This window comes from Protopterus annectens, chromosome 9.part0, assembly GCF_019279795.1.
Source record: "Protopterus annectens isolate FY-2018-M chromosome 9.part0, PAN1.0, whole genome shotgun sequence".
Classification (NCBI taxonomy): domain Eukaryota; kingdom Metazoa; phylum Chordata; order Ceratodontiformes; family Protopteridae; genus Protopterus; species Protopterus annectens.
In genome coordinates, this window is record NC_056743.1 from 781,093,356 (window position 1) to 781,107,230 (window position 13,875).

The following is a 13,875-nucleotide window of genomic DNA, read 5'->3' on the forward strand; positions in this document are numbered from 1 at the left end:
TATATATATATATATATATACATGTATATATATATATATATATATATACACTTCAATTCACTGAATTTCACTGAAAGTTCATTTCACTGGCAACTATTATTAGCAATAAAATGGAATATTCCCCATTCCCCCCTGGAGTTAGAATATATAGTTAGGGGGGGGGGGCAGAGCTCATATCGGGGGGTGGGCGCACAAACCCCACTTAATTTCATATGATATTCTACGTTTTGATATAATATTGTTTAGTAAAAGCGTATGGGGGGGGCCCCACCCCCCCCAATGTGGGGGCTCTGCCCCACACCCCTAACTATATATTCTAACTCCAGGGTCGTGGGGAAGGGGCATATTCCATTTACTTTGTAATAATACTTGTTAGTGAAATGAACTTTCAGTGAAATGGTGAATCCATATATATATATATATATATATATATATATATACATGTATATATGGGTCCCCTTCAGTAGATCGAATGTTTATAAGTTCGAACCACATATAGCTGAGACCATATGTTTGAACTTGTAAAAGTCCAATCTGACTGAATGGAGATCTCTGTACAGAGTGGAAAGGGAAGATTTCCCATTTCTGCAATGTAGTGCAATCTCGGAGTTGGCATATTTAGGTAAGGGGTTGTGGGGAGTGCAGGGGGCATAGCCCCCCTCTTATAGACTTTTTTTTGTGTTTTTTGGTTTTATGTGGTTTTACGTCAGTGTTCGATCTTTTACGAGTTTGAACATATGGTTTCGGCTATATATATATATATATATATACATATATATATATATATATATATATATATATATATATGTGTGTGTGTGTGTGTGTGTGTGTGTGTGTGTATATGCATGACTGTATGTTGATTTTCCAAAAAGCATAAGCAAACCACAGGTGATCAATGCTGTATTTCTATATACACACACACATACGCACGCACACGCACACATACACACATACATATTTTTTGCACACATATACACACACACACACACACACACACACACACACACACACACACACACACACACACACGTTGTTGACATTCAGTTCGTTGAGAAGCAATTTCATCAAGTGCAAATTTTTGTGCATGCTTTGTTGATGGCTGAATTTATCATTTTTTGCTGTAGTCAATATATACATTGTCAACTAACTGGTAATTTACTCTGGTGACAGTTGTACAAAACTGGAGTTATATTAGGGGATATGGGGACAAACCTACTATGGCAGAGAGTGTGGGAGTGTTTTATATGCATGTGAGTGTGTGTGTGTGTGTGTGTGTGTGTGTGTGTGTGTGTGTGTGTGTGTGTGTGTGTGCACTCGCATACATATGTACCCATGTTACTACCAAAAAAAAATCAACAATGAGCACATATGTATGTATTGTCTGCACTGGGGTACAGGATAGTTAGTACAAAGGGTTATCAGGTAGTTCATACTCATGGTCACTTTCTTTAAGTGATTGAATACTTCCCTTTATTTCCAGCTGCATTTTACATGGGGGGAGGAATGTGACATTAGTAGAACTACTGAAAGGAAGCAAGGCTGGAAAATTAAAAATGGGCTTGGAATTACTCGTCATGTGCACTGGATTAACTGATCTGTTTTTAGAGTTTTAGACTAATGTCATACAGCATCATGCCTGTCTTCCTTGAGGATACATGTGTTTATCTGTATATTGGCTATGTTGTTACTGTAATAAGCTCTCACTGTTACCTGTCGAGGTAATGAAACATAATAATGGCTGTAAGAACATGGAACATCAATATTAGGCAGAAGGAAAAGATTTTGGAGTCTTGCTTAAGGAGAAGACAGAATGACAGGATAAAGTTGCATTATGTTCATGTATTTGTAAGATCTTACTTGCTGAAATTGTCAAGGTTTTCCCAAAAGCAAAGATGCCCTCTTTGCTTGCCATGTGAATATGTGGTAGCAGGTACTGTGCAGAATATATAACTTTTCTTTCACCTCACTATGTGATCTGCAAGTTCTGTCCTTTCATTCATTCAGCCCACAACTATTTATTGTTGTAATTCCTGCAGTTGTAGATATCTATACTCCCTGTACTCTTAACAGCTGCATAATGACCACTTTCTGTTCATCTTTTTACTTTTCACTCTGAACTGCCATCAGAAATAGTCTGGTATGCACACACACACACACACACACACACACACACACACACACACACGTTATATGCACTGCACAGTACCTGCTACATATACATATTTTTTGCACACATACATACACACACATACACACACACACACACACACACACACCACACGCACACACACACACACACACACACACACACACACACACACACACACACACACACACACCACACGCACACATATTCTTTTCACTTCTCATTCTTTTGTTTCATCTAGATTATTTTGGCCGACCCTCTGAATAATAATAATAATTTAACTTAAAAACCTGACTGAACCTTACTTTTCCCCTTATTTTCTGTTCTTGCTACACTCCTTCCTTCTTGACCTTGTCCCCTCTGCAGCATTAATCTACAGAACCTAACTTTATTCTAGCCCTTGTGTATTTCTTTTACTATCTTTCTCACTTTTCTCCCTCTTTGACTTACACATGACAACACTAGAACCTTAAGTGTACCTGTACTTCATTGTAACTTAAACCTATGCAAAGGCTCTATGCTACCATTCTTCTTCTTAGACACAATTTTTATTTTGTATTATTTCTCTTATGCAGCTGAACTTTAGTTCATTTTTAACTGTTTTATCTAGTAATTTTACTGTGTTTGGAGCCTATCTCCCTATGAACTTACTCATGTTTTAAGTATTGTATTTTGTAAATTTTTACTATTTTTGGAGCTTAACTCCCTGGGCCTCTACTGAAAATGGACATGTATCCAGCTAGACTAGCCCAGTCAACAAATGTAAAATAAATAAATAAAATAAAACTGCAACAAGAGCCTACATTACCTAAACTTGGCCCTAATACTCATTCTCTGCTAGCTCTAATAATCACTAAAACCCCTGTTTATTCTTTGACATTATCATCTACCCTGTTTCTGTTAGGGACTATTGCACAATAAGCTTCACAGTACATACCCACAACAACCCCTCTCCCCCCATTTAATCTCCTTCATGTCTAAAACTAACTCAAAGCTCAACACAACCCGGTCTTTCATATAAACCTAAGCAGCCCTGACCTTGTCACAGAAGCTCTAACCATTACACTTAGATCCCGGTAGGACACACTCTTCTCTATAATTTCTTGATTCTACAAACTAAAATGAAATAACTGGTTAAGTCCTGAATTAAAATCCCTTGTAAAACTTAGAGATAGCACATGGTGAGTGTGAAAAACAGCTACAACCCTAGCAATAAACAGCAATATATGCAACTCAAAAACCTCTCAAAACAAGCAATAAGATAACAAAAAACAACATATGGAAATATTTTAAAACTCTTTAACCAAATCATGGAAACAGTTCTGGAAATACATGAATTGACTCATAAGAGGGGATAGGTGAGACAACCCACCAACAGCAGCAGATACATTCTCTCCGTCTGACTTCCTTTCTGAATTTTAAAACCTACCCCTACTCTCAGATGCTCACATTGACCCCCACCCCACCAGAAGCACTTCTCTACATTTCTCAGTTTTACTTCTGCAGCAGATATAAATTCTGACAGTCCACCAGTTACAGATAGCCTCTATGTCTGCTTCATATACCACTTCAGGGAATCCCCTCCCCAACAACACATCGTCAGGTCTCAACCTAAGACAAAATATCATGCCAAATAAATGAAAAAATAGCCATTATCAGCCCAAACCTAAAGCAATCTAACCCCACCAAAATGTCCCAAAACAGGCAAGGTCTATCCTCCTCACTCAAGACAAACTGATTGAAAAGTTATCTATATTCTACTCACCCAAAACTTCACTGTCAACAACCTCCTTTCCCATAAACAATATGGTTTCTGGTTCATTTGGGGCACTAGGAGTAATATATAACTATTGAACATGGGGATGGGTAAGGCCACTCTACACACATCTGGGAAAAGTTAATTCAAGCACCAAAAGACATATTGGTTAGGATTAAAATGACCCACAAGGGCAGCTAGCCTAATACCCACCTATGTACCTATGAAATACTTACCAGGCCTTCATGTGTGGCCATTTGCATATCACCACTCTTCACTTCACATACAACATTTAAACTCTTGCACTCATAAATCTCAGGTAAACTTGAAGAAAGGCATAGCACTACCCAGTGTGTGTACTCAGAAATACCAGTCTGAAACCATCTGCTGTTCAGGGAAGCTGATAGGGGAAGCTTAGGTATGCACAAACTTTGCAATCTGCTGCAAACAGTAAACAGTTTACGTCCTTTTCACCTCCTTTTCCTACCTGGGAGAATAAGATACATGCCCTTCTTTCTACTGTCTTTTGGAGATAACTGGATATATGTTATCCTTTGATCCCCATTAAAGGATATTCTTCTACCTGGCCCATCTCCTGTATTACCATCCACCTGTGTAATAAACTGTCCTGTTAAAGTTTTATATAGCTATGGTACTTTTATTAGTAAGTATGTCACATCTATTCACATGACTATTTTTGGTCCTGTTTATAGGTTCATAGTTACATGCTAGGCTAAAGACCACATGCAACCAACCCAGTAGTGACCATATATATATATATATATATATATATATATATATATATATATATATATATATATATATATATAAAATGTAGGGGGCATGTTAGTTTGGGAATTACTGTCTGCTTCTATCAGAGACATGGGAACCAGACCCACAGTGAATTTCCAATTTCCCATCCATTGGTCAAGGTTACACACTCCCCATCCATGTGAAGCAGAGTCCATACTAACCCTGTTTAAGAGAAATCATGATCAATGGATGAGAAATCAGAAATTCTACCTGGGTCTGACCCCCATGTCTCTGATGGACAGAGCAGAATGTTAATGCATTCACCGCAGCCTACATGAGAGTTAAACTGAGAGTCCCTTCCTGAACAGGTGCTGCTCCTGTTTATTTACTAAAGCTAATGGATGCCTGCTTACTCTTTCCTTCTACTTTGTAGGAATCGGGCAACTTGCAGCAGCTGTCAGGCTGGAATGGCAGATGTTAAACTCACATTTTGGGACTGGTTTATTGTGCCATATATTCGAGAACAAGGGTTAGCCATGCTCATAAGCATTTTTTAATTGCCCTTTATGTCTAGTACTTTTATATGCCTTACCCTAGCTCATCCTGATGTGTCTCATCTGAACTCCATGACCAGGAACTAGATGGTTCAAGTAGAACCATGATCTGAGCTTTCATTGTCTCTAACTGGAAATGCCCTGAGCAGCCATCCTGAAGGTCTTAATTTATTTATTCTAAAGCATTGCAAGTACTTAGTTCCAGCCTCCATGGGAACTTTTCCTGATAATGCTTTCTCACTGGACTTGAAACACTGAGAGGTATTATATCAACATGTGGGCCAAGTTGTGATAATATTTAGAATAGTATTCTAAGCTGCAACTTTAGATAGTAAGCTGATAACACAGGACCATTTATGCCCTCATGTTTATTTTTTAATTTCATATTGTGTGTGCGCATGTGTGTGGGTGTGTGTGTGTGTGTGTGTGTGTGTGTGTGTGTGTGTGTGTGTGTGTGTGTGTGTGTGTGTGTGTGTGTGTGTGTGTGTGTGTGTGTGTGTGTGTGTGTGTATATACATATATATATGGAGTGTATATGGAGTGTCTATTCATAGATAGGGGCTATGAATCGAATATGGTGAGATGTGTTAGAGAAGAAGTACTGGGTCATTTGACTCCGTCAGTTGATGTGACTGATAGAGTGACTAACATATATAAAGGTCCCAACAAATTTAGTATTAGAAATGGACCATATGTTAATGAAAAGTATGTTAAGTATACCACCAAGTATACTAGTGACATCAATGATATAAAACTTGTGATACATAAGAATTGGAATGTATTGACTATAGACCCACAAACCAGATCACTAGTTGGCCACAAACCTGTCTTTTTGTTTAATAATTGTAAAAACTTGAAACAAATTCTTTGTAAAGACCATCATGTTGTAAGCACTTTGGACACTGGCGTAGCCATGCCCCTTGGCACATTTGCCTGCAATCAATGCAATAGATGTCAGTACATCACTAAAGATCAGATATATAAACATCCTACCAGCACATTGCTTTTTACCCCCATGTTTCATGCTACCTGCAATACACGTAATTTAATATATCTCGCTGATTGTTTGTCCTGTGAAGCCTTCTATGTGGGTTTAACCAAGAGAAGGCTACAGGACTGGATATATAATCATATCTATGATATGCGCAGGGGTATAGAAACTAATGCACTAGCAAATCATGTGTTGGAACATCCCTCACATAGTTTTCGCTTTAGAGTCTTACAGATATTAAAGGACAACATAAGAGGAGGTGATTTGGATAATGAATTAGCAGTTGCAGAATTAAAATGGATTTTTAAGTTCAGTGCACATATATTTCCAGGACTGAACTATTTTGTATCTATAAAACCACTACTTATGAAATAGAATTTTTATTTTTATTTTTATATTAACATGTCTTTTTGCATGTACGCATAGCTTTCATGTAAATGTATGTACTTTCCATTTATAGTTTAGCCCCAGTTAGAGTCTTGCAACATTTATTTATTGAAAAAAATTTTTATTAATATATTAGGATGCTTAGTATCTATTTATCTATTTATTATAACACAACATAAAAATGTTGCTATAGCCATCATATTTTATAAATGCTGTTAATCATAATATGAAAGCTTAGATATTACTCAAATAATATCAATGCTATTAATTCTATGGCAAGATTATTTACGTGAGATTTAGCTGATTTAGTAAGGTATTTATGTTATTATAATGTATATATTCTTTAGATAGTTGATTATACTAAGCAGTACATTGGAAGAATATATTGTTGATGCTGCAGCATTTTTTAGTGAATTTTACATTGTGCCTTTAATAATAGATTCTGGCTTAATTATTTAATTGCATAATTAATTGTAATTTAAAAGCCTTTTCCCGCCTTTTTTTATATTTAAGGAAGTTATGTGCTGCATAATGTTGTCTGAAGAAGCGTGGAGTGTCCCACGCGAAAGCGCTTATCCTTCCTTTTGTGAAATAAAAGTTTTTTGGTTTTACTTTGGAATTCATCACTGTTTCCTCACTGATCATCGTGGCTGGAACTCCTGTTTGGTCTTTTCATACATATATACATATATATATATATATATACACACACACACACACACACACACACACATGCACACACACACACACACACACACACACACACACACACACACATACACACACACCCACACAAATATATGGAATTATGATATATCATCAACATGTCATAATTCCGAAACACAAATCATTGACCTGTTAACAATTTTGAAATGAAATATAAATAAATAAATGATATGTATATATATATATATATATATATATATATATATATATATATATATATATATGGGTCTACTTTATAACACCGACACGGCAGTTCCCGACACACAAACCACCGACACCAGATAACCGACAACACACAATACCGAACGCAAAACACGAACACCATTACACCGACACACTAAACGTAAACAACACATTACACTACATCACATATCCACTAGTCCTAACCCAAACCCTAACCCTAAGGTCCGACACTACGCACACTCACCCTACCTGCACCCTAACCCTATCTCACTTACCACTAACCCTAAGGTCCGACACTATCGCACACTTACCCTACCTGCACCCTAACCCTAACTCACTTAACCCACCCTAACCCTAAGGTGACACTATCGCACACTTACCCTACCTGCACTAACCCTAACTCACTTAACCCACCTAAACTAAACTCCGTCACTATCACACACTTACCTTACAACCCTACCTCCCTACCTCGACACTACCACACACTCACCTATCCCACACCCTAAGCCAAAATCCCACAACAACGACACTTACCTTACCGCTCCTAACTCCGTCACGATCGCACACTTACGAGAGCCACACGCTACCCTAGTCGCTCTATCCTGTCGGCACATCACCTTTCGTAAACTTACCTGTCGGTCATTTTCTCCCTCTTCCGGCGTCGGTCAACTGCGATTCGCACATCACCTTGTGGGTAAACTTACCTGACGTTCATTTGGTCTCCCTCTTCCGCATGTCAGTCAACTGCGATTTCGGTAAATTAAAGTAGACCCATATATATATATATATATATATATATATATATATATATATATATACACACACACACACACACACACACACACACACACACACAGACACGCACACATATTTTTTGCAGGGGGAGGGCAAGATCCCTGCAATCTCACACCCCCTGCTAATTTTATATATCAGCTCTGAAATTGCACTACAGTGGGAAAATGGCAAATATCCCAGACCTCGCTGTACTGCGATCTTGCTCAAAAGTATTCAATCTGCTCTACCTGCTTTTCACAATTTGATATAATAAAACATTGATCAAATATTAGACTCCTGTATATTTGAAGTATCTTGTCACCTCTTCATTTTATCAGTATGGCATCAGGATTAACAGTTCATTCAATGTGATGACTAAGCAATGAAAAGGACAGAAGTACTATACATTAAATTGCACAGAAAGAATCAGTCATGGGATTAAGCATATAATTAGGAAACTACAGTTACACAGTACAAAACATGTTTACTAACTATCTAAAGGATTTTGCATACACTAGAAATACAAATTAAAAGGATGATACTTTTTTGATGATTTAATATTACAGGAACCTACTCAAAAACAGTCCCTTCAAAATATAAGAGGCTCCTAAAAATTGTCAGGAAATGTTAGAACTAGGAAAAGCAGCTCCTTACCTGGTTTGCAGACTGTTTCACACACTGGGCATATATAACAATACTGGCAGTCCTGTGAGATAAGAAAATAAAATCACGGGTTACACTTTGATATAATTTCAGCTTGTGGACCTTTTCTCCATGTTTAAATGTTACATTGTAAGACTGGTTTAAAACTTTAGCAATGAATGCTTGAAAACAATTGCTAGAGACTGCATTGTGCTATCATAATGCTAAATAACTTTGGTACATCCATAGCATGTTAGCTGGTAATTCAGTATGCATGTCTTTAAAGCATACCTCTCAACATCTTAGCACAGGAAATCTGGACAAAGCTAAAAATAATGAGGGGGCAAAGATCCAAAAAATAGGGATGCATTTTAAATACTGCTTGTATAAACTTTGAATGTTGCTAGAATAAAAGGTTTTGTGTTATCATACATTTTTTTGAATGATATGAAGTCTAAAATTTAAATCTCTTTCATTATTTAGTAAATTCAGTTCTCAATGATTTGTCAAAATCCACACGTTTTATGAGGAACAGACCAGAAACGTGGGGCAAAATCTGGACTTTCTGTAAAAATCTAGTCAGTTGAGAGCTATACCTTAAAGTGACATAATTCTATAATTAATTAATTAATTAATTAATTAATTAATTAATTAAATGTACCTTACTTTACAAAAGTATCATTTTTGCCAAGGGGTTTATTTTCAACACTAAGTCTAAGTATAAAATAGTGTTTGTTTCATGTTATTATTTTAATGAGCAAGGAAACTCTATGAATCTAGTTTATATATCATAATTCCACTACACAAAGTGTGTGCCTATTCATGACCTACTTCATTATAGAAGTAAAACTGACTCCATGATTACAAATCCTAAATCCTGAACAGAAAAGTACAGTTGTGTACACTTACCATAAATGTAGATGTTAGAGTGTATTCACTGTTGCAGTCATCATATTTAGGTTATCCCTGCCAGGGTAGCCCTCGGCCGGCCCGAATACCAGAGACTTAGTATTTCTGCATTTGTTGCTGTCGCTTCAGGACTAACGTCAGGTCATCAGTAGTATAAAGTAAGGCAGCCGACGCCATTACATCAGTTTTTCTTGCCCTAACCTGTCAGGAGCCCCCAAGTAGGAACCAGGTTCTGGTGGAAGAACCCCAGCAGTGGAAAATAAATACCAATATGTCCCTTGTAAGGAAAGGAGAACAACAAGGAAGAAAAGTAACAAAAGGAGAAAGAGAGAAAAGGGGGATGGAGGAAGGGAAACCAGGACTGCAACAGTGAATACACTCAAACAGCTACATTTATGTTAAGTGTACACAACTGTACTATGTTCTTCATGTTTCACTGTTGCAGTCATCACATTTGGCTTAATTCCCAAAGCTGAGGAAATGGGTGGAGGCAGTCAAGGAAACTAGGATCTGGCTAGGATGCCCTGCAAGACTGCAGAGGCAAACCCTGCCCTAGATTTGGAGAAGAGAAGCAGGTGGTAATGCTTAGTAAAAGTGTAAGCAGATGTCCAGGAGGCAGCCTCAAGGATGTTACAGGTGGTGACTTCTCTGAGGAAAGCTGCAGAGGTGAAAGCTGCTCTGGTGGAGTGTGCCCTGACCCCTTTGGGGGGAGGCTTTCCATGTTGTTTGTAGCAGAAATGGATGCAGTGTGCTAGCCATTTGGAGATGGTTTGTTTGGAGATGGCTTTGCCTTCTGCCCCTGTCGCAAAGCTAACCAGCAATTGATCAGACTTTCTGAAGGATTTAGTCCTGTCTAGATAGAATCTGATCTCTCTGCGCACATCTAGAGAGTGCAGATTTCCTTTCCCCCTTGTTCTGGGGATTAGGAAAAAATGTGGGCAAATTAATAGATTGGTTGAGAGCCATACTGGACACCACCTTGGGCAGGAAGGATGGGTTAGTTCTGAGGGATATCCTGTCAGCATGGAAGATGATGAAGGGTTCCACAGCCATGAGCACTTGCAGCTCAGAGACTCTTCTGGCTGAAGTGATGGTCAGAAGGAATGCTGTCTTCCAGGAGAGAAATTTTAGCTCTGCAGAAGAAGCTGGTTCAAAAGGGGGCAGGGTGAGCTTTTCCAGTACAAAGTTAAGGTCCCAAGCTGGTGTTGGTGCCCTTCTGGGTGGCCTCAATTTGCTAGCCCCTCTTAGGAACTGTTTGATCAAAGGGGTATGAGAAAAGGGGCTGCTCAGTGGGAAAATGAGCAGAAATAGCAGAGCATGAATTTTTATAGAAGAGAAAGAGAAGCCACTGTGTAGTAGGTCAGCTAAGTAATCCAGGATGAGAGGGAAGGAGGGCTGTGCCCTATTGGCTCCCTTAGCCTGGATTCAGGTGCAGAACTTTTTCCATTTGTCAGCATAAGACCTTCTGGTGCTAGGGCGTCTGGCCTCATGGATAATATCTAGAACCTGTCTACTGAGATTGGCAGATTGGTTCAGGGTTAGGGAATAAGCCAAGCTGCCAAACTGAGTGCCTGCAGTTGGGGATGCATGAATTCCCCTACCCTCTGGGTCAGGAGGTATGGAATCTGTGGAAGATGCCATGGGGGCAGTGGGGACAGGCCGCGCAGCAAGGGGTACCAGTGCTACCTGGGCAAGTTTGGAGCTATAAAAATGGTCCTTGGTTTTTCCTCCTTTATTTTGAGCAGTGGGGATGAGAGGTAGTGGAGGAAAGGCATAGACCGATAGAGTGACCCAGAGGAAGGACAGGGCATCCACTTTCCAAGCCATGCAGTGATGCTTCCTGGTGCATAATTTGTTGTGCTGATGGTTGGTGTGGGAGGCAAAGAGGTCGACCTTTGGGGTGCCCCATTTCTGAGTTATTAGGGTGAAGGTTCTTCTGTTGAGCTGCCACTCATGTGTGTCCAGAAGATTTCTGCTTAATTGGTCTGCCAGAGAGTTGAGAGAGCCTGGTAGGAATTGTGCTAACAGGTGTAGTTGCATAGCAGAGGCTGTGTGTGAAAGGGTCATGGCCAGTCTGCATAGAGGGTAGGAGTGAGTCCCTTCCTGCTTGTTGATATAACACATCACAGTGGTGTTGTCTGTTTTGATCAGGAGAGCCCCTGAAGAGAGAAGGGGCTTGAAAACTATCAAGGCGTACTGCACAGCTATCATCTCTTTTTGATTGATGTGCAAAGGGATTTGCTGCAGGCCCCATTGGCCCTGTATGCACCTGCTGTCCAGGTGTGCACCCCAAGCATAGTTTGATGCATCTGTGGTGAGGGTCTGGCAGGCGGGGGGTGGTGAGAAAGGCAGTCCCTTGTTGTGGGAGCATGCTGTTGCCCACCAAATAAAATCTTTTCTGAGGCAATGAATTATAGGTAGAAAAGTTTCCAAGTCTTGAGTGTGTTGACACCAAAGGCTTTTTAGATACCATTTTCCTCATATGCAGTCTGGCATATGGCATGAGTAATATCCAAGATGCCATGAACTCCAGAGCTTGCTGGATCTTCCTTGCAGATAGCTGGGGCCTGGTGGCTAGTTGAGAGAAGAAGACTGTCAGGAAAATTTGTTTCTCTGGTGTAAGGTATACCATCTGGGATGCTGTGTCCTGGCTTGCTCCCAGGAAGATAATCCTTTGGGTGGGCACCTGTTTGGATTTCTTTTAATTGACTGTGTACCCTAGGGAGGTTAGTAGGGTCTTTACAAAGGCCAGGAGCTTGAAAAGCTTTTCCTGGCTGTTTGCCTGAATAAAGTAGTCATCTTATAGGTAAATTTGAATATTTCTTTGTCTGCAAAAGGCAATGGCCGGAGCCAGACATTTTGTGAAAACTCCAGGAGCAGTAGATAAGCCAAAGGGAAGTGCAGAGAACAGAATGTGTCGAGATCCTGCCCTGAAACAGAGATATTTCCTGCATGATTCCCAGATAGGAATGTGGAGGTAGGCCTCTTTTAGATCTAGGGTGGCTAGCCAAGCATCCTTGGAGAACATGGGTAGCAGCTGCTGGAGGGTGAGCATTTTGAATTTTGGGATCACCAGGAAGGTGTTTAGAATGGATTCATCGAGGATGGAGTGCCAGTTCCCCTCTTTTCTTTGCACCAGAAAAAGTCTGTAGTAGAAACCTTGACCTATCTGTTCTGCAGGAACATGCTCTACTGCCCTCATAGAGAGCAGGGAAAAGATTTGCTTTTGAGACTCTGCCCACTGGTTTGGTGGTAGATCTGGGAACCCTTTTTGGGTTGGAAGGCTGTGGAAGGAAACTTTATATCCCTGAGACACTATGTTCAGAACCCAGTGATCATTGGTAATGGTGGCCCAGGTGCTTGCGTGAAAGGAGAGTTTTCCTCCTAGGGGTAAGTAAAGGTGGGCAGAGGGAGGGGGTGGGGGTGGGGGAGGTGAGTCATTGTGCGTTCTTACCATAAGGGGGTGGCTTAGAACTCTCTGGTTTTGAAGTGGAAGTAGTCCACTGCTTAGATCTCTGCATTCCCTGTGGCTGCTGTCTGGGGTGGGGGGGGGTCTGGTTCCCCGAGGCCTAGGCTGGGCTGGTTTACTGGAAGCAGGAAAGGACCAGTGTTTGGTGGGACAATGCCTGCTGAATCTAGGTGGCTGGACCTGCAAGAAATCCTTAACTGTTTGCATAGATTTTGATTTTTCTTCCATCTTTTTTAAGACCTCTTCTGCCTTAGTGCCAAATAAGTTAACTTTGTGCAAGGGAGCATCCAACAATTTAGATTTGACATGGGCTGGCAGTTCCTTAAGCCATGTATGCCTTCTAATGACAGATCCAGTGACTGCTGCCCTGAAAGAAGCTTCTAGGGTGTCAAAACCACAGTGCAAGGTGTATTTAGTTACTTGACTTGCAGAATGCATTAACTCTTGCAGTTCTTTAGATTCTGCCCAAGCAGGAAAGGAAAACATATTTTGTTTAAGGAGTTCCAGGGTATGTTGCTGAAATTTCAGCACATGGAACTGACAATTTAATGCCCTGATAGCAAGAGTAGCTGAGGTGTATACTTT

General features: G+C 39.9%; 1 long non-coding RNA gene across 1 annotated transcript in view; it reads right to left on the bottom strand.

The window, feature by feature from the left end:
- LOC122811522 overlaps positions 1-13,875 on the bottom strand; it is a 60,213-nt gene that overhangs the window by 11,445 nt on the left and 34,893 nt on the right. The window contains exon 3 of the long non-coding RNA XR_006366265.1: positions 8,925-8,976. This is a non-coding gene — a long non-coding RNA (uncharacterized LOC122811522). The remainder of the gene's footprint in view (positions 1-8,924; positions 8,977-13,875) is intronic.